This window comes from Peromyscus californicus, unplaced genomic scaffold, assembly GCF_007827085.1.
Source record: "Peromyscus californicus insignis strain IS unplaced genomic scaffold, ASM782708v3 Scaffold_19__1_contigs__length_69161282, whole genome shotgun sequence".
Taxonomy (NCBI): domain Eukaryota; kingdom Metazoa; phylum Chordata; class Mammalia; order Rodentia; family Cricetidae; genus Peromyscus; species Peromyscus californicus.
In genome coordinates this window covers 50,825,639-50,846,102 of record NW_026294491.1, presented here as the reverse complement: position 1 = coordinate 50,846,102, position 20,464 = coordinate 50,825,639, and positions in this window count along the sequence as shown.

The following is a 20,464-nucleotide window of genomic DNA, read 5'->3' as shown; positions in this document are numbered from 1 at the left end:
AAGAGTAAAAGATTTTCAAATGCAAATTATGAAAAAATCATGAGCAGCCAGGAGGTGGTGGCACATGCCTTTCATCCTAGCACTTGAAAGGCAGAGGCAGGTGGGTCCCTGTGCATTTGAGACCAACCTAGTCTACAGAGACCGTTCCAGGACAGCCGGCGACACACAGAGAAATCCTGTCTTGAAAAATTTAAAAAAAGAAAGAAAGAAAAGAAAAGAAAAAATGTCGAGCATTTCCTAGAAGCAGAAAAAACTTTTAAAATAAAATGAAAGAATTGTGAATAAAGGCAAAAATGTATCAAGGCAGCCATGCCTGCCAGAATATTAATTATTCCGTTAGTATTTTTTCATGTCACGTGAGAATCCACATTCCTACTATTCATGAACAATCTGCGTGGACACAGACAGAAACACTATACTTTCTCACATTGTAACTATGACATCATACTTTGGGAAACTCAAAAGTTCAGCAATAATTCTAAATCTGTGAAGCCACTGCCAAAGAAGAAAGAGCGCCACCTAGTGAATTCCTCGAAGAATCTTCCCTACCAGTCCCCCATTTGGTGACCTGGTACTTACTGTGCTCACACTTCTCTCAAGCCACTGATACTAAAACCATAGGGAATGAAATTCTCTCACCAGCACTGTGCACTTTTATTTGGCATCCTGTGTCAGTAATGTCCATATGCCTTTGCATCTGCTAAAATTCTAGGTACACTTCAAGACACAATTTAAAATTCTGCTCCCTCACTACAACTCCTGTACTGCCCCTTTCCCCAACCAGTTACTGCCTGTGGATTTTGTGCTTCTACTGCATTTTTTGTTACCTCTTCTCTCATATGCATGTGTATTACAGTCAAATGTCTGTGTATTTCATGCAACTATAGTTTAAGGGTAGAATATGTTTATGATACGGTAAACACTCGGTTTTTGTTGCATGAATTAAGGAATTAATCTTTAGAGGTCATTTTCCTTTTGTTTTACTATGAACTAGTACTCTGCTAAAGAAACACAGATTCTAGAATATGTTTGGGAAGTGTCAAAGATATTATGGAGTACTCCCATCATGTCTTTAATTTGATACTTGTTGGCTAAATGACCGTATAAAGATTTTTATCCACTGTGAAGTTCCTTACTTCTTGATGATAATATATTACTAATAGACTCAAAATATTAACCATTTATTACTTTATACAACTAAAAACATACTCATTAGATACTCAATGAGTAAATGTACTGATGTAAAGAACTCCATGTAAGGAGATACACTAGAAAGACGAGCAGCCAGAAACAAACCCTGATTGACACAGGGAAACCCTCATCGCAGACACTCCCTCACTGTTCGACCTAGACTACACAAACTCCTCATCTCTCCCTCTCAAATGTATGCCACTGTGTGTAGGAGGTTCAGTAAGAACCAAGAACCAAGAGATGAAGAGTGCAAACAGCTTGACATATATAAGAGGAGATGGCTATACAGATGGAGGGGTCCCAAGGGCTCACAGCAGAAGCAAAGCTACGAGATTCAGGCTTGGTTGATGGAAATATCAGGGAGGGAACACTCTTGGGGAGGGTCTTGAAAGAAGCCAAGTGGGGTGGTAAAAGAGGGGTCCTATCACAAAAATGAGGCAGTAGGAGGAATTCCAACTGGCGCAGGACACTTGCAGTATCTTGAAAAGCAGTGAAGTCTTATCAAGGGATCGAGGGTCCCCAAAAGCTTCGCAACCATCAAAGCTGCCCTGAGCCGGCAGCTTTTGGGGTTTTGTATGGCAAATTCAAAGAATAAAATTCACAGACCACAGATGGCGAGTTTTAAAGAGATGTTTACCATGGACTCAAAGGTGGATACTGAAGAGAGAGTGTACAGAGCTTTAATAAAGCAGAAAGAGGCCCAGGAAATAGGGCCCTGTTAAGCTGTTAGTCTAGAGGCCGTTTAAAGAACTCTGGGTATGGAAGAGTGGATCAGTTGGTCAGTCCACTTGGCCCACCCAGGTATCCAGGTGTCCCCTGTCACTTTCAGATGTGTAGGCACGCATAACCTACAGTCAGAGGTGCTCATTGAGGGGTTAACAAAAGAAAAGCTAGAACTTTCTTTGGCATGTCTGGCCTCCAGCAGGGACATTCTCAGAACGGCTCCTTGACCACCTTCTATCTACTGTTCTTTCCAGCTAGACAGACACAGACAAAGGAATAAACTCAAGCGAGAAGGCAAGTGTGTTCTTCTTAGAGTCAGACAGAAAATTTAGTTATGGGGCGGGGTGGGGGTGGGGGTGGGGAGAGGCACCAGCCGAATGGCTTTGGCAGAGCAGAAATACGCTCCATGTTTTGAATGCTCTGGACTTAAGATGAAAGAGGAAGGTAAATTTTTACAACTTCATGCTGAATGTTTCTCAAACATGTCACAGGTGTCTAAACACTCCAGCATAAAGGCTGCATCTCATACCGATTAATTCGGACTCTCTGGAGGCTGAACCTGAACTTTGAAACTTAAAAAGACCCACCAAAAGGTTGAGGAGCCCTGCTTTAGTCTGAGACAACTACCCTAATAGGCTTCTTGTGCCGACTCCTAGACTGGTTACCAACCCCTCTCAGCTTTGGACCCGAGGAAGCCGGGTATAGTCAAGATATTCAACATTAGGCTGAAGTAAAAGAAAAGGCTGTGCAGAGAGATGGGATGTCTCACCCCCAAGGACCAGTGCCAGACTAGAGCAGAGTATGACCCTAACCTGGCCTTTCTAGAAACCAGAAACCAGCACGCAGGCTCGGCTGTGCATAAGGACAAGGAGGAAAGGCTCAGAGTATCAGCCTGCACATGCCCCAGAGTGGAGAAGACAGCAATCCCTGCCGACCCTACACCACAGTAACAATTATCGTGTGCCACGCTTTGTCTGTGTCTTAGTATTTCTTGTGGGCAAAGGACTGCATATGAGTGACAAGTTGAATGGAAGTTCTGTTTCTGTTATTTTTGTTTGGATTCTGGGGTGGTAAGTAGCGAGCTATAGGAATGCTGTGAAAAGCCTAGTGCAGAGGACATCTGAAGGAAGAAAAATTTCGTTGCTGATGAAATACAAAAGTTTTCTTTCCCCCGGGTTCTTATTTGTGTAGTAAAGGGTTATTTGAAGACACTTTTTTTTACAAAGAAAAAAACAAAATTAATAAAGAATAATTTAAATTATAAAATTTAGACAACAGTGTATTTTTCAAACCTATCTTTATTATTATTTTAAAATATGGATATAAGATTTACTTTAACATGTAAATATTTATGATTAATTTTGCTTCTGGGGTTTTCTATTCTATCATGTATGACTCATTATGAATATGAAGACTCTTTCGAGAACCGAGTGAATAAACGATTCTCACTAGACAAAATAAATATGTATTTGGTTATGAAAAGCAATTACAAATGTTTATGTTATGAAAACCAAGCTTTTAGAACTTTTAAAATCAACTGTAGAATCCCCCATTGGAACTGTTATGAATTCACAATACTGTTGAGTTCTAGCCTGGCATAGGCTAGCCTTACTTTTAAATACTTCTAAACATACATGGTAATATTTTTGGAATCCCTATTTGAACACCAAATTTTTCCGTGTCAAGGAGAGGAAACGGTCAGTCATTCCTTTAGTTAACATAAAAGAAAAAAAATCACAGTGAAACTAAGTGATCAGTGAATATAGTCAATATGGATTAGCCTCCCAAGCTTAATAAATGAGATTAGTGAAACAAGATCATATCCTGAGTACATTTATCAGAAACACAAACAGGTAAAACCTTCATCATTAAACATCATGCTAGGTATGGCTCAGCAGGAAAAGGCATGCTGCTGAGCCTCGTGACTCCAGTTTGATTCCTAGGAGTGAGTGACGCAGTAGAAGTAGAGAACTGACTCCTACAAGTTGTCTTCTGACAGCCATACATGCTATGGTATGTACACACACAAAAAGACACACATATAAATAGATAGATAGATGATAGATAGATAGATAGATAGATAGATAGATAGATAGATAGGTAGATAGATAGACAGATAGATGGTAAAGATAGATAAATAGATAGATGATAAAGATAGATAGATGATAGATAGATAGATAGATTAGATAGATTAGATAGATAGATAGATAGATAGATAGATAGATAGATAGATAGATAGATAGATAGATCCGACAGACAGACATAGTGGTTTGTCTTGATAGTGGGAAAAACTTGTCCTTTCAGGGCTGCTATAATATTCATTATTTTGGATATAGGTTTGGTTTTCTGAACATGGTCAGTTTAAGCAAATTCAATATAACATACATCTCTGCTAGATGTGTTTTTCTAAGAGCTTCAATAAAATGTTCAGCCCCCACCAGAAGCGCCTCCACGTAGCATAATGGAAGAAATCAGAAGCAGCATGGACGCCCACTTTCCATCTTGTACTTGGTGTGCACCTCTAGGGTTACTCTCTATGTGGCCTTGAGAAATCACCTAATTTCTTTGGAACCAGGCTCCTTGGTGATAAATGTGGGTTCTAAAAGCTTCACACTGAGGAGCATGGAGCAGGTGGTGAGTCTAAGATACTGCAGCTTCCTGCACACAGCTTGGTGAATGTGAACTACAGCTCCATCACACACCATTTTTCCTGTATGAGAAAGCATTAAAATGTTTCCTAACAGCCACTAGTATTGTAATATTGAATGTCTTGTTGTTATTTCTAACCCGATCTGCAGGAGTCAAATCACCTACCTGAAAACTTCCAATTAAATAGAAATGCATGACAACAGTCTGACATTGGAACAGATCACCTCAGCATGGAAGGGTTTATCCCTTGAACGCTGACCTTTAGAAGGCATATGCTTTAGTATTACAGACATTGCAAGAAGATAAGTTTTCAGTGTTTTCCAGATTAGGAAAAAAAAAAATCAAGGAACTGATGGCCTTTATCTAACTGAGGCAAAAGAGGAAATGACCTCATCAGAGATGGAACAGACATGGTCTTTGGAGAGGATGGTAAAGAGTAAGAAATCTTTGTAAGAAGAGCATGCCAGTTAGGGTGGGGGGTGAATGCAGTAGCACTTGAGTAGTGTTTAATACTCAACTTAGGGAAAGTACTGATGTGAGAGAACTGAGGGGCAAGGATCCTGCTGGACCCTTTCAAGATAGGATTTATCAGCAGGGAGCTGGGGAAGCAAACAGTGAGGTGCCCGCATGTGCAGAATTATGAGAAAGTTATCGGCTTGTTAAGTCTGGCTAAGAGGGAGGATGGCGCACAGAATAATGCATTATCATGAAGAACTAGGAAAAGCCATGGTTTGTGGACAGGCATCAGGTTGTCCACTGAGAGGGATATTTCCAAATTACAGGCCATGGCATGTAGCAAATTTAAAAGGTAAGAGGCATTAGTTGATTAACATAGGATATTAAATATTGTTATTATAGCCCTATGCTTTCCCACCCATAGGCTTATGGTTAAATAATAAAAAGAAATAATGTAAATATTCTAGTAGTAGCTCTTCCCCAACCCCAGCTGATACATCCACAACCCAGCTCCAATATTTAACTCTGAAAGTGAATGGAACATCAAATGGTTCAGGAGCATCATGGGAGAATGGAAAGAAAGACTAAGAGTCGGAATGCCTGCTGTGAGAGAGTGTGTGACAGAGAAGCTGTACCTGTGAAGTGTTAACAATTTGGTCACTTAGAGAAAGCCTGAGAAATGACAAAACCCGTTGACATGCTAACATGGATGCAGAAAGTCTAATAAACCCCAACCCCTGGGTGGAGAGTTATAGGCCATTAGTGGTCACTGAGAGAGGGAGAATCTGTCTTCTTCAGGGAGCAAGCCCCTAATAGGCTATCCAATCCCAAGCAGTCAGGCCTAAACACATACACATAATGAGCAACAGCAAATGAATTCAGCAGACTAGATTTGTATGTACATACACACATATTTGTATGTATACGCATGTAACAATAATAATTACAGAAGTAGTCATGATTTTGAGGGGGAGGGGGGCACATGGGAGGAGTTGGAAGGGGTTGAGGAAGGGGTAGGAATTATGTAAGTACAGTACTCATATAAAATTCTCAATTTTTTTTAAATTGATGGATGAAATATGAGGCATTATGAGAGACAGAAGTCAAGGGAAACAGGGCTTGGGGCCTTAAGGTTTATTTGTTGGTTTGTTTTGAGACAGGATCTCAATGTGTAGCAATGGCTGGCCTAATCCTTGCTATGCAGACCAGGCTGCCCTCAAACTACCAGAGATCCAGTGGCTTTTGCCTCCCAAGTGCTGGAATTAACGTCATTCAATTAGGGGATCAAATAGTCATTTGCTAAGACAAGAAGCACTAGACAGCAGATTCTCAGAGGTAAGAGAAGCTGATAAAGGCACATCAGGAGAAAGCAAGCAAACATCTGGAGGATGGGCCGTCAGCTTGGAGAGAGGCTGTTAATAGGCTAATGATGTGAGTGACTGGGAAGTGAAAGTGAAATTTAGGAAAGCAGGAGGCATGCCTGGTCCCAACAAGAACTAAGTATGTGGAGGGGAAATTCAGCCCGAGAGAGGCTGCTCTTGTTTTTCTTTAAAATGGGAGACTTTGAAAAAAAAATTGGCATACTATGTATGCAATTCTTTTGAGAAAATTAATAAATATAAACTATTCAAAAATATATTTTAAAGAAAAGTCAAGATGGTTTCTTCTGTATGGATGAGGAAGATGCAAGTCTTTCCTTGTATCAGAAGATGCAAAGAGCATAAGCCTGCCTGAGTAGGGGTGTGTCTGAGAGAGATGAACTAAAGTTAATTTCTCATAATGTGGAGTGTAAAAGAGAAGTTGGAGAGTCCAAGAAGGAAAATATAACCTACATTGCTGACGTACATAACGTTAGCCAAATTCAAAAATGTACACATTTAAAATAAAATGCATCCAATTTTCTCACATTTTATAAACAGGGGTTCCTGATTTTGTTTACATCACCTTTTGTTTGTAACACATTGATTCATAACTACATATTTTACAAGGGTCAATGAAACAGAGGTGGAAAAGGAAGGAAAGGCAGGTGAACTGACTGAGCAAGACCCTAAAGTGAAGAGAGGGTGTGGGCCTGAGAGCACAGGGCATTGGCTGGTCTCATGTGGAAGTGATAAAGACAGACATGATACAGATGTGTGTACAGGGAGTGGTTTGATTCTTCATAGAATCGATTTTCTCAGGTGAGAGATACATAGCTAAGAATGATGGAAACAATGAGATGGAGTAGACATGATAAACAGAACAATTTGGATTTGGAAGAGCTCCTGGCGGGGAGAGCAAAGGATGCTTGCTGAACAAGTGTGTGCCAAGGAGGACTAAGGGTTCGTGCTTCTCCTCTTGAGCTCTGATTGTGTATACTTTGTGGGTCAACAGCCCATATGGTTACCTGATTTTCTCTAGTATTCTCTAAAGCTATAAGATAAATGGCTTTTTTTTTTAAATGGAAGCCAGCCTTCTTCATAAACAAGAAACACCGGGAGAAGAAAATCCAGGCTGGCTATCTGATGTAAGGGTAACACTTGTGGAATATTAAATACACATTCATTGATTCAGCCATTCAACAAAAGGTTACAGAACATCTTCTATATGCTACAAGTAAAAAAAAAAATAGCCTATAGTCAAATGGGGGAATAAGATAGTAATCAAATTAGCTCACAAATAAATGGGAAATTGCAAAGTGATCCCACTGCAAAGGAAGAGAGGAAGGATCCATAATGGCATTTAATAATGACTTTACTCCCTTGGAGGGATGCACTGAGAAAGCTGCCCACAGGGTAGGAGTGAAGTCTGCCGCACACAACTCTGAAGGCTGAGTAGGAGCCGCGCAGAGGAAAATGGTGTGCACACTGTACCCTGGGCGGAACAAACAACATATGTACACACCAGAGCTGGGAGGTAGAAAAAGCACAGGCAGTGCTCTGGGCCGAGCGCCAGCAAGAGGAAGAGGAGCTGGGTAATAAAACACAGCAGGGCTGACAACCGCGTTAACATTGTCCCTTGGTGCTGAAGGCAAAGAGAGACGATGAACTTTTCAGCAGGATGACCGTATTTGCAGAAGTGACCGAGGCAAGAAGTAAATGTTTACAGGAGGTACTTGAAACCAAAATCGTAGAGTTTCGTGATGGATTTGACAAAAAGTGTGAGAGAACTGGGGGCCATACAGCCACCTGGCTTCACTGTCTTCCTTGACAGGACAGATGATACACTCATAGGTTTGTGGAAGACCAAGAATTCAGATCCTGTCATATGAAAATTATAACAGTAAGAGTAGAAATGCATACGTTAGTTGGCATTGAGCAATTGTAATCAATAGTTTTTTGGTGATACTAAGCATAATCTACATTCTAGTGTTTGTTTCTCATGTGACGTGCATTGGTTTTAGGGTTTTTACCTCGGCTGTTTGTTTTTGAGACAGGATCTCAGTATGTGGCATAGACTAGACTGATACTTACTATTTAGACCAGAGTGGTCTCAAACTAACAAATCCAACGGCCTCTGCCTCCCAAGTGCTGGAATTAAAGGCAAGTGAGTACCAACGATAGGCACCTTCGCTGTTATCATTTCTGGTACACATTGAAGGATGATGTTTTACTCTGCAGAGTAACTTCAGGGCTTGGTAACCTGATTTATATTATAAGAAGTGGACATCATCACAGCTAGGAACTTGCAGAGGAAATAGGAAGCACCTTATAGACCATGTTGCATCTGTCTTCAGGAGCCCTAGAATCTCAGTGGTTGACTGGTTCTCTCACTTCAGACTTAACCTTTCTTCACCTCACTGCATTTATTTTTAATGCAATGCTTAAAGGGATAATAACTGAGGTAAACCATAATCTGCCCAGAGAATCCCGTGGTCACATGGTGGAAACAATTACTTGAGAACATAAGACTATATCGTAAATAGCTAAGGCTTTTTTCTTTGTATTCTTAGATGGGTCAACTTCTCATCTTTGCAGGCAAATGGATGGATCTAGAAAAAGTCATCCTGAGTGAGGTAACCCAGACTCAGAAAGACAAACATGGGATGTACTCACTCATAGGAGGATACTAGATGTAAAACAAAGGATGACTAGACTGCTACTCACATCACCAGGGAGGCTACTTAGAAAACAGGATCCTGTCTCTCGACCATTGCCAGCAGTCTGTTGTGGGGGCATCTTTGTGGATTTCTGTGGGCCTCTCTAGAACTTTGCTTCTTCCTATTCTCATGTGGTCTTCATTTACCATGGTCTCCTATTCCTTGTTCTCCCTCTCTGTTGTTGATCCAGCTGGGATCTCCTGCTCCCCCAAGCTCTCTTTCCCTCGACCCTCGCCCTTCATTACCCCCACTCATGTCCAGGCTGTTCATGTAGATCTCTTCCATTTTTCTGTCATTGGGCGATCCCCGTGTCTTTCTTGGGGTTCTGTTTTCTAGGTAGCCTCCCTGGTGATGTGAGTAGCAGTCCAGTCATCCTTGTTCCACATCTAGTATCCTCCTATGAGTGAATACATACCATGTTAGTCTTTCTGAGTCTGGGTTACCTCACTCAGGATGATTTTTTTCTAGATCCATCCATTTGCCTGCAAACCTCATGATGTCATTGTTTTTCTCTGCTGAGTAGTATTCCATTGTGTATATGTACCACATTTTGTTTATCCATTCTTCAGTTGAAGGGCATCTAGGTTGTTTCCATGTTCTGGCTATTACAAACAATGCTGATATGAACATAGCTGAACAAGTGCTCTTGTGGTATGATTGAGCATTCCTTGGGTATATGCCCAAGAGTGGTATAGCTGGATCTGACCTACTCTGGTATGGGATGGCCAAACACCCTAATTGTCGTGCTAGAAACCCCATCCAACTACTGAGGGATCTGGATGCAGAGATCCATGGCTAGGCCCCGGGTGGAGTTCTGGGGGTCCAATTAGCGAGAAAGAGGAGGGTTTATATGAGCAAGAATTGTTGAGACCAAGGTTGGATAAAGCACAGGGACAAATAGCCAAACGAATGGAAACACATGAACTATGAACCAATGGCTGAGGGGCCCCCAACTGGATCAGGCCCTCTGAATGAGTGAGACAGTTGATTGGCTTGATCTGTTTGGGAGGCATCCAGGCAGTGGGACCGGGTCCTGTGCTCATTGCATGAGTTGGTTGTTTGAAACCTGGGGCCTATGCAGGGTCGCTTGGCTCAGCCTGGGAGGAGGGGACTGGACCTGCCTGGACTGAGTCTACCAGGTTGATCTCAGTCCGCAGGGGAGGCTTTGCTCTGGAGGAGGTGGGAATGGGAGGTGGACTGAGGGGAAGGTGAGGGGGGCGGGAGGGGGGTGAACAAGGGAATCCGTGGCTGATATGTAGAACTGAATTGTATTGCAAAAGAAAACAGGATCCTGCCAGGCAGTGGTGGTGTATGCCTTTAATCCCAGCCCTCGGGAAGCAGAGGCAGGCAGATCTCTTTGAGTTCGAGGCCAGCCTGGGTTACAGAGTGAATTCCAGGACAGGCTCCAAAGCCACACAGAGAAACCCTGTCTCGAAAATCAAAAACAAACAAACAAACAAACAAAAAAGGAATAAAGGTTGAAAACAGGACCCTAAGAAAGACACAGGGATCGCCCAATGACAGAGAAATTGGTGAGTTCTACATGAGCAAACTGGACGTGAGGTAGGGTAATGAGGGACAAGGATCGAGGGAAAGAGAGCTTAGGGGAGCAGAAGATCCCAGCTGGATCAAGAACAGAGAGGGAGAACAAGGAAAAAGAGACCATGATAAATGAAGACCTCCATGGGAATAGGAAGAAGCAAAGTACTAGAGAGGTCCCCAGAAATCCACAAAGATACCTCCACAATAGACTACTGGCAGTGGTCGAGAGAAAGCCCAAACTGACCTACTCTGGTGATTGGAAGGCCAAACACCCTAACTGTCCTGGTAGAACTCTCATCCAATGACTGAAGGAAGCAGATGCAGAGAACCATGGCCAGGCCCCAGGTGGAGCTCCGGGAGTCCAATCAGCAAGAAAGAGGAGGGATTGTATGAGCAAGAATTATTGAGACCGTGATTGGAAAAAGCACAGGGAAAAATAGCAAAACTAGTGGAAACATATGAACTATAAACCAATAGCTGAGGAGCACGCAACTGGATCAGGCCCTCTGGATAAGTGAGACAGTTGATTAGCTTGATCTGTTTGGGAGGCATCCAGGCAGTGGGACCAGGACCTGTCCTCAGTGAATGAGCTGGCTGTTTGCAACCTGGAGCTTATGCAGGGACACGTTGCTCAGCCTGGGCGAAGGGAGGAGGGGACTGGACCTGCCTGGATTGAATCTACCAGGCTGAGCTGAATCCCCAGGGGAGTCCTTGCCCTGGAGGAGATAGGAATGGGGGGTGGGCTGGGGGGAGGGTGGGGGGTGGGGAGAGGGGCCTGAAGGAGGGAGGACAGGGGAATCCGTGGCTGATATGTAAAATTAAATTAAATTATAAAATAAAATTTAAAAAAGGAAACAGAAAAAAAAACCCACAAAAGAATTAAATGGGTCTGAAAGCAAAAATTTAGAGTCAGCAGAAGTCCAATTTTGTAATTAGGAAGAGAAAATGACAAATCATTCACTATCAAAAGATACATTGTTGAAAGAGCCGACCACACTCACAAATCCAATTGTAAGAACAAGGCCACTAAAGAAGGATGTGAGGAGAAAGGTAAAAGAGAATTGTTATAATTAGAAATTATCAGCAATAACAATGGGACACCTGTAGTTTAATAGCATCTAATAGGATGTACTGTTCTAGGGCAAAATGTTTTCTTGAATGATATTACTGTAAGTTCTGATGAACGTCCCATCACAGAATGTATTATTTCTTTTTCCTGACTTCTAAGACAGTATGCCAAACATTAAATGTGAAAATTTGACAAAATATTAAAGAAGTCACACTCCTAAGTTTACCTTACTTTTTGCTTCAACTATCAGTAATTTTTATATATATGAAAATTATCCTCTATATTTTGTAAACATTTTAATGTCTTACATTAAACATTTACCTTTTCTAAATATGCACAGCTTTATTTTGTGCATACTTAGTAATTATGGAGCTATTTCGTAGCATATTAATCTAATAACTTATGTTTAAGACTATGTTTCTATTTTTCACTGTTAAGAATATAATGAAAATCTTTGCATGTACATATTTGCCTCTGATAACACAAGGCTAGATATTACATCAAATAACATGAACCACTTTAATATTTTACACATATTTTAATTTTCTCAACTATGCACCAAGTCACCCTTCTAGTCACAACATAAGGAAGTGTCTAGTCAAGCATGATACTGAATTCCTGTAATTCCAGCACTCAGGAGGACTGAAAGGTTTAAACTTTCCCACTTTTACAACCTAATTTAGGTTTCTCTGAGAGGGGCAAACAGGTATCTCTCCCAACAAAGGGCTGTTTATCAACAAATTACACTCGGGGATGAGGGAGAGAGCTCGAACAAAGCCTGAGTCAGCCCCACAGTGTCTCCAGGACAGTTCCTGCAACCCCCTTGAAACTGACCCAAGTATGTCCAAAGATAAACCTCAGACAATTAAAAGTATACTAATGCAACTGCTGCTCGTTTAAACAATTATTTTGAGATGACCTAGCCATCCCTGAAATTCCCCTAGCTGTGCTTAAAGGGAGCCTGCATGCCCCTCTCGAGGTCATCGCCATTTTGTATAGGTGAATAAATGCTCTTTGCTCTTGCATCCTATTTGAGTCTGGGGTCTTCCTTCAGCATTTTCTCGGACTTCTACAGGATGAGAGGGAGAATCTGAGTTTGGGACCTGTCTAGGCTACAGACCCTACATAGTGAGAGCCATAGGATTTTTGATAAAGGATTGGGAAACAAACAAACAAACAATAACAACAACAACAAAACCTCTTTAGAAAATGGCTATCCACATTAAAGGAGTGGATCCATGGCTCACCATGAACAAAAATTAATTCAAATGTATTATAGATCTTAATAGGAGACCTGAAACTTCAAAATTGCTAGAGGAAAACACTTCAAGATATAGACAGAAGCATGGACTTTCTGGAAAGGACTCTAATAGCTCAAGAAAGAGTGGACAGACAAATGGGGTTGTATGAAATTAAAAACTACTGCAAACCAAAGAAAACAACTAAGCAAAGATGTAGCCTATGTAGTGGGAGAACATATTTGCCAGACAGTCATCTGAAAAGACATCAATATCTAGAATTTATAAACAAAACTTTTTTTGAATTAAAAAGCAAGAGGATGGGAAAGTGCTTACTGAGTAAGAGTGATTGTTGTCAAGCATGAGCAAGCACCTGAGTTCAAATCCCAAGAACCCACATTAAAAAGTTGGGTGTGCTCCTTTCTCTCTTGTAACATCAGCACTGTCAGGGTTGAACACAAGGAGTTGCTGGATCTTGCTGGCTACCAGGCTATCTCCATGTTGAAAAAGATACACTGCCCCATATTCAACCAAGCGCCACCTGTGACCCAACCAAGAACACTGGCTCTGGATCTCTGGGCACCATTGTAGTGAGAAAGTACAAGGTGGGGAGATGGAATAGAGGAAGAGGCAGAATGGTTCATGGGCTGGGGAGAGAGGCAGATCTGGAGAGGTCAGGCTGGTGAGGAATGGGCTGAAGTGAGTGGCCACCTGGCTACCCAAGTCCAGGGAGATGTCTGGGCCTGGGCTATAATCAAGGGCCAGGTTTTGATCTGTGTCCCTGAGGCAGGGGCCTGTGTTGATGTCTGTGGCTCCTATCACTCACTGCTAAGGGCTGTTCAAGGACCTGTGGTATGAGCCACCACCTGAGGCCACATTGATGTCCCAGGTCCCCATTACCTCGATGGCCCTTCCAATCTGTGTGGCCCACACTGACAGCTGGGACTAAGGTGTACCATGTCTGGGTCCATGCTAAGGATTGATGTCCACGGCCCATGTTGCCACCAAAGGCCACATAGGTGCCTGGGGTCTGGGCTGCAGCCCCAGTGCCAACACAGGCCAACCAGATCAGCATGGCCCCAACAGCAGCATGGCTCCCAAGCAGGATGTTGGATCATCTGGGCCATGGTGTCAGTGGAGACCTGGGGCTGTGGTGGTATTTGGGCCTGAGCTGCTGCCAAGGGCCATGTCTGGGCCCATGGTCCTGATGCAGCTGGGGTCTGTGGTGATGTCCATGGCCGGTGTTTGCACAGGGGTCATTGAAACCAGGCTGTGCTGAACTGGCCTCACCCTTCACTGGCCCTGGGATGGCTGGTCCTGCCCCTCACTGGCTACTGCAGCAGGTGAGCTAGTCCTACCCATCAGGGGAGAGCTCACCCAAGCACTTGGGAAAGATGGCCTCAACCCTCACCATAGGCATGCACCTCACCTAGGAAGCACGCTAGAGCTGACCTGTGGTTGGGAGTCAGGTGAGCCAACCCTGAGGACATGAGAACAAGAGGGCTGACACCACCCCCATCATCTGCCATACGGTGGCATGGGAGAGTGAAAGATGCCCTCCCCCTTCACTGATTACCACCTGTGGCAGGTAAGAGAGCCGGCCCAAAGGTCACCAGAGTAGGAGAGCTAGGCCTGACCCTCACCAGCTACAGTGCATGAGAAAGCAGCCTCTGTTTCCTCTCTGGGCAGCACACTAGAGCTGACCCTGTGGTCAGGGACACAGGTGAGCCAGCCCCGAGGTGAGAGAGAGCAACAGAGTTGACCACACCCCCTAGTCTGCCATGCAGTGGCATGGGTGAGGGAAAGAAGTCCTCCCCCCTCTGTCCCTTGCTACCTGTGGCAGGCTAGGGAGCTGGCATCAGGGTCACAGGAGTAAGAGAACTAGCCTTACCCTACACCAGCTACAGTACACAGGAGAGCAGGCCCTGCACCCCACCTGGGCCACCCACTAGAACTGACGCTGTTGTCAGAGTCACAGGTGAGCTGGCCCTGGGGGCATGAGAGAAGGAAAGCTGACACCTTCCAGGCACTGTATTCCCCCTACAGCAATCAGGAAAGAGGGCCTTGCACCTTCCCTGGGCAAAACAGTAGAGCTGGCCCTGGTGATATGAGTGAGAGGGACCCGGATCTGAGGGCCTGAGAGCAGGAGATCTGGCCCCACTCCTTGCTGCAGGCTTCATTGGGTAAGCTAGCCGAGGTAGTACTTGAGAGCTCCACAGTTAGTAACAATGAGGAAACGCTAGGAAGCTGGCCAACCCAGCCAGCACCACCTAGGCCCAAAACCAGGGCTAGAGCTGGCCCACCCCAACATGCACCAAATCTATGAACTGTGAAGGGGATAAGCCTACAGATCGAAAACAGCAGGATCTCTATGATATAGGACAAGAACAGGATATCCAAGAGGAGCCCCAGTGAGAGCCCATTATTGGTGGAGTAGGAGAAATCAGAGACCTCAAGCCAGACCAATGACTCACGGCAATGAACACTTGAAACTAAAGATGAATGGGCTAAAGGATAAACTGTGTGATTTAACGGGCCACACTACAACTTCCATGACGAGGTTCTTCTTTTTCCTTTTTTCTTAATCTTTTTAATTTTTTAATTTTTGTTTGCTTGTTCATATTTGTTTTCATTTGGTTTGGTTTCTTTGGTTTGATTTTGGGTTTTCTTTTAAATTTGGTTTTGATTTGGGGAACAGGTTGCAAGGGCAGAGGGCAAATGTGAGGAGACAGGGAGATAAGGAAGATTGGAACACAGAATGTGAAATCCACAAAAAAAAAATCAAAAAAAGAAAAAAAAATGATACAGTGCCCCCAAAGAAATATGGCAATGAGCAATAGAGAAGGACACCAGATAGCCTCCTCTGACTTCCACACACCTGAAGGTGTACATACACCTCCCCACCATGCGCGTGCGCACACACCACACTTACATACATACACACATACAAAGTCAAAAGTAAAAACCCAAGTCATCCAATCAATAATGTACAAATGGATTAGACAGACAATCCCCAAAAAAGGCACAAAGAGCCAATAAGTATATGAGATAATGTGCATCATCCTTATACAAATGTACTTACTGGGTGGTTTTGTGTGTCAACTTGACACAAGCTAGAGTCATCAGAAGGAGCCTCAGTTGAGGAAATGCCTCCTTGAGATCCAGCTGTAAGGCATTTTCTCATTTAGTGATCAGTATGGGAGGGCCCAGCCCATGGTGGGTGGTGCCGTCCCTGGTCGGCTGGTCCTGGGTTCTATAAAAAGGTGGGCTGAGCAAGTCATGGAAATCAAGCCAGTAATCAGCTCCCCTCCATGGCCTCTGCATCAGCTCCTGCCTCCAGGATCCTGACCTATTTGAGTTCATGTCTTGACTTCCTTCAGTGATGAATAGCAATGCTGAAGTGGAAGCCAAATGGTGTTTCATAGGAGCAATAGAAACCCTAACTAAGACAATAAATCTCCACTGAGATCACATTTCAACCCAGTTAGGTGCCTATCACTAAAATAGATAACAAATGTTGGTGAGGTTGTGGAAAAATTTTGTTAGGGGGAACATAAATTATTGCAGCAAATATGAAAATCAGTACAAAGACCATCAAAACAAAAGGAAACGGGGGCGGGGGCTGGAGAAATGGCTCAGTGGTTAAGAGTGCTCATTGCTCTCACAGAGGACCCAGATTTGGTTCCCAGCATCCACACGGTGGCTCACAACACCCTGTAAGTAAAAAGACTAATGTTTTCCAAGTTAAACCGACATAGCACAACTGCTATTACAAAGGTAAGTAAATTCTATTGATAGATAATACGACCATGGAATAAATAACCATCAGAAAATAATTTCTGGGTTTTATTGACTAAGTCTATGGAGTACTGAATCATAGCACTTTAGAGATCTAAAAAATGTACTTTTTAGATTGCAGTTGGCTAGATAACCATCTACCAAAAGGTAGGCCCCGATAGCTAATGCCTTTGATTGCTGCCTTTCTTGGGAAGAAGGAGGCTGGCAGGTATAAGTATGCCAAGAATCTTGAGAGGGAGATGGGTCTAGATCATCCCAAGTGTATTTATAAGAGGCAAGATGAGAAGGCAATATGAAAAGAGAGACAGCAACACATCCAAAATGTGTCCGGGAATGGAAAGAGCTGCCAGAAGAACTCTGGTGGCTGGGGTGTGGATGCAGAGCCGGTCCCACTTTTTATACAAGTCTCACCTTGAATTGATTATGTGACCTTAAACTGGAATCAGAAGCTCAGAGATGTAGAGAAGATTGTCTCCTTGCATCCCTACAAGGTGCACAGCCCTGACGGATGCTGAACTTCTGGCCTCTAGAGCTGTGCAGTAAAAAGCTTTCTGCTTTGTAAGCCATCCAGTCTCTGGCCATTTGTTATGGCAGTCTTAGAAAAAGACACATCTATTTATATTACACTTGCTTTAAACATGCATAGAGAATGAGCTCCCTAATGAGAAAGTTCTTAGCATAGGTCCTTAGCATAGGAAAATTTTACACAGGTCCCACTCTGAATAAATTGTGTGACATTGAGCAAGAACCTGAGCCTTCCTATTAATTTCTTTGTGTTGATTGAGCTGGGTGATGCTAAATCTTGATTCCATCAATAAAATCTATATTTCTTGTAACAATGGCCATCTTATTTACTAGAGGAGAAGCAAAACTAACAATGTGTATACATAGTCACATACATGTATACACAGAGTCAAACATAACACACATGCATATATACCTGTACACACAGAGTCAAATACTCACACATACACACATACACTCACACCTACACATGCAGCTCTTAAATGCATATTTTATAAGGAAGCTTGTTTGAAGGAGAAAAACAAGACTATCTATATCTGTTCCCACTTGTCCTATCATTTTTTTCATATAGTCTTCACTATATGAAGCTTACTGTAGCAATTAGTACAGTCAGGGGATAGAGATCACACAGTGGATTAAACCAAAGCTGAATATAAAAAGGTAATTAAACAGTGACAAAACAGCAATTATAAGACAAAAAGAAACACGATACAGTACAACATGGCACTGGGAAAGCATTCAAGGAAAATCAAATTAGAAAGTGTTCAGGGAAGGGGTTTAACCACCAGACAGCAGAGGAATCGGATGATTTACTTGGTCAGGGCAGAGTGTATCTGAAATTTTAGGTACATGACAGGCAGGCCACTCTGCTGAGTTCAGGAAATGGGCCCGTGAACAGCAGCTGGTGGCATGGTCCTGGCTGAGGAAGAGGCCCTCAGAGTGCAAAAACTGAAAAAGTTTGCAAAAGCAGTGACTACTTACTACAGGATGCTCTGGACCACTATGGCTTCATGCAGTATGCATAGAGTTCTGGGTCTACGTCTCCAGAGCTACAGAAAGGACATTCTAAAGCTAAGCATTCAAGATCATAGCTGGCTATACCTAGGGCTGCTGAATGGGATGGGGGCTCTACCAAATGTCTTCACACAGAAGCTGCTCAAGTCTGCAGCACACACCAAAAACTTCAGGAACCTCTTCCTCAGCAGCAACCTCTTAAGAAAATTTGACATTATGCTCAATTTAAATGAGAAACAATTTAAAAGTTCTATTATGGAACATATATTGAAGGAAGAATTTTGAACTAAGAATTGATAACTGATACTATTGCAAAGCAAATATTATTTGCAGCCACCAAGACTAAGAGGGGGGAATACTGCCACTAAGGGGCAGAGCCAGAAGAATTATATCCAGAGTCATAAATGATAGTAATTCCTGAAACTAGGTTCTAACTATACCTCAAGAGTAGTTCAACAAAATTTTTCCACTTGAAGCTTTTCATCACTAGCTCTGTATTTTGAGTCCAACATTATAATTATGGTCATAGGGTAAAAATTCATATGTGGATGCATATTCATCATTTTTGCTAAAATGAAGCAAATGACACCGACCTCTAAGCTTCCTTGATTTCTGTTCTGTTTTCTTGTTTTTGAGACAAGGTCTTGTGTGGCCCAGGGTGACTTGGACTTTGCTTTGCAAACTCCTGATCATTCTGTCTCCCAGGCTTTCCCTTAGTGTTAAGGCAGAGACAAATGCCCCCTGTTTTCTTTATTAAGTGTCTCTGTACACCCAGAAAATATATCTTTAGATTTCTTCAAAGGCTTCACCACACTTTTATGTAATTATCTGCTACCTATATGTTCCCCGAGCCAAACCCAGTCAGCTCAACTGCAAAGGCCAAGGCTTACTTGGTCAGTCTGGTAGCCACAAGGATGCAAGCCAGTGCCCTGCCTCACAGCAGATGCTTACTGTGTTGAACTACTGCAACAAAACAAAATTCACTTCACAGATTTCTTTAGACGAGTCATTTTGAGAAAATAACTCAAGATCAAGACTGTCCACTGGTCAGGGGATTCAAGGGTACACAGCATCTCATTTTTCCAGGGTTCTTGATGACATGCAAAATCCACCACATGAGGAGGATCAGAGAGTGAGTTTGCAAAGTCAAATACTATGAGACTTAACATTTCTTAAAGATATTTTATTTTATTGTCCAGGTTTATTTGAGGCCATTTCATGTAAGTATACTTTGAGTATATCTATCCCCTTTGTACTTACCTACCCTCCCATTTATGCCCTGCCTTTTCCCATTTGCCCCCTTTTTCTGTATATATTATATATCTATAAAGTATAAGATCCATAAATGAGAGAAAATACGTGGTGTCTGTCTTTTTGAAACTGGCATAATTGACATAATACCATCACCTCCAGTAGCATCCATTTTCTGGCAGGTGACCTAACTTCATTCCTCTTTATAGCTGAAAAAATTCCATTATTTATGTAAACCACATTTTCTTTCTCTATTTCTTTGTTGATGGACACCTGAGTTGATTCTATAATTAACACACTTTTGAATGACTAGACCAATCAGGAATAAGGTGACCAATACCAAAAGAAAAATGTGAAGTATGTAGTGTGACTGAAAGGTTGGGAGTTGACTAGAAGGAATGCTGATTCGGGGGTACTATGAGCAGGTTGGAGGAGGTGTGGACTGGTTCTGAGTGTGACATGTGTCCAACAGTACTGGTACTCTATATGTTTGTGGAATGGTGTTGAGGTCGCATTCACCAGTATTATAATAATTTGTTTCTCTCCTCCCTCTAAAGACTCTCCTCCTGGCAGTAGGCTCAGGATCCATCCTTGATGTATTAGTTGGCTTCTTGGAACCCAATACCTGTGGTGGGACACCTTGTACAGCCTTGATGTGGTGGTGGAGGGGGCTCGGACCTGCCTCTACTGAATGTATCAGGCTCTGCTAACTCCCCATGGGAGGCTTTACCTTGTTGGAGGAGGGAATGGAGGTGGGTTGGGGGGAAAAGTCTGGAGGGGCAGGAGGAGGGAAGAGAAGGGGATCTGTGGTTGGTATGTAAAATGAATAAAAATTTCCTTAATAAAATAAAAATACTTTCCCACTGCTGTCTAGAGCTATTTATAGTCTTAGGTTTGAGATCAGTTATAACTAGGCAGCATCAGAACCGG